The sequence below is a fragment of the Macaca fascicularis genome, chromosome 7, assembly GCF_037993035.2.
Source record: "Macaca fascicularis isolate 582-1 chromosome 7, T2T-MFA8v1.1".
Taxonomy (NCBI): domain Eukaryota; kingdom Metazoa; phylum Chordata; class Mammalia; order Primates; family Cercopithecidae; genus Macaca; species Macaca fascicularis.
This window is the reverse complement of record NC_088381.1, coordinates 157,730,430-157,732,372: the sequence shown is the minus strand read 5'-3', so window position 1 is coordinate 157,732,372 and position 1,943 is coordinate 157,730,430. Positions and strand designations below refer to the sequence as shown.

General features: G+C 43.8%; 1 pseudogene; it reads left to right on the top strand.

The window, feature by feature from the left end:
- Window positions 1-288: 288 nt before the first annotated feature.
- Window positions 289-1,728, top strand: LOC102133341 (cysteine and histidine-rich domain-containing protein 1-like; annotated as a pseudogene).
- Window positions 1,729-1,943: the final 215 nt, after the last annotated feature.

Below are 1,943 nucleotides of genomic sequence, written 5' to 3'. Positions count from 1 at the left end.
ATGATTCATAACCAGAAGAAAAATTAATCAATAGAAATCATCCCATAATGACTGATAATGGAATGATCAAATGGGGACTTTAAAATAGTTCTTATGAATGTGCTCAAGAGTTTTAATAAAAATATGACCATATGAGGAGAGAAATACGAACCATCAACACAAAGTCAATGGAATTTCAATGGAACCAAATGAAATGAAAAATTCACTGGAAATTTAGTTAGAGATTAGACACTGAGGAACAAAATGTCAGTGAACTAGAAGAAATCATGAAAGAAACTATCTAGACTGAAGCACACAGAGAAAAAGTCTGAATAAAAAATAAAGGCCTGGCGTGGTGGCTCATGCCTGTAATCCCAGCACTTTGGGAGGCCGAGGCGGGTGGGTCGCCTGAGGTCAGGAGTTCGAGACCAGTCTGGCCAACATGGTGAAACCCCGTGTCTACTAAAAATACAAAAAAATTAGCTGGGCGCGGTGGCGGGCGCCTGTAATCCCAGCTACTCGGGAGGCTGAGGCAGGGGAATTGCTTGAACCAGGGAGATGGAGGTTGCAGTGAGCTGAGATCTTGCCACTACACTCCAGCCTGGGCGACAGAGTGAGACTCGGTCTCAAACAAAAAAACAAAAAAACAAAAAAAAAAGGAGCGGTCGTTTCCAGAAGCCGGCAGCCGCCTCAGTCGTAAAACCGGTGCTAGCGGCGGCACGGGAGTGGCTAACACATCCTCTTGCCGTTCCTGGTGTTTGGGCCTTGCCTGTGACGGTGGGAAAAGAAAATGGCCTTGCGGTACTACAACTGGGGCTGCGGTCAGCGCTTGGATCCTGAGACCAATTCTGATGATGCTTGCACATACCACCCAGGTGTTCCAGTCTTCCACGATGTTTTAAACGGTTGGTCTTGCTGTAAAAGAAGAACAACTGATTTTTCTGAGTTCTTAAGTATTACAGACTGTACAAAAGGTAGACATAATAGTGAGAAGCCACTTGAGCCAGTCAAACCTGAAGTCAAGACTACTGAGAAGGAACTATCTGAATTGAAACCCAAATTTGAGAAACACGTCATTTAAGCCCCTAAGCCAGTAGAAGCAATAAAACGGCCAAGCCCAGATAAACCAATGACAAATTTGGAATTAAAAATATATCTGTCTCCCTAAAGCAATCACTTGATAAACTGTCATCAGGGAATGAAGAAGATGAGAAAGAAGACAATGATGAAATTAAGATTGGCACCTCATGTAAGAATGGAGGGTGTTCAAAGATGTATCGGGGTCTAGAGAGTCTAGAGAAAATGTCTGTGTATATCATCCTGGAGTAGCTATTTTCCACGAGGGGATGAAATACTGGAGCTGTTGTAGAAGAAAAACTTCTGATTTTAATTCATTCTTAGCCCAAGAGGGCTGTACAACAGGGAAACACACGTGGACTAAAAAGATGCTGGGAGGCCAGGCGCGGTGGCTCACACCTGTAATCCCAGCACTTCGGGAGGCCGAGATGGGCAGATCACCTGAGGTCAGGAGTTCAAGCCCAGCCTGAACAACATGGAGAAACCCTGTCTCTACTAAGAATACAAAATTAGGGAATGGTGGTGCATGCTTGTAATCCCAGCTACTCGGGAGGCTGAGGCAGGAGAATCACTTGAACCCAGGAGGCGGAGGTTGCAGTGAGCTGAGATCACGTCATTGCACTCCAGCCTGGGCAACAAGAGCAAGACTCCGTCTTAAAAAAAAAAAAAAAAAAGAAAGAAAGAAAGAAAGAAAAAAAAAGGATGCTGGGAAAAAAGTTGTTCCATGTAGACATGACGGGCGTCAGACTGGAGGTGAACTTACCATTTCAAGCATATGCTAAAAATTCACTTCCAGAACTTAGTCAGGTGGAAGCAACAGCACATTGTTAAATGTGCACATTGTATTTGAAGAAGAGAAGGAATTTGATCAAAATGTGAAATTATGG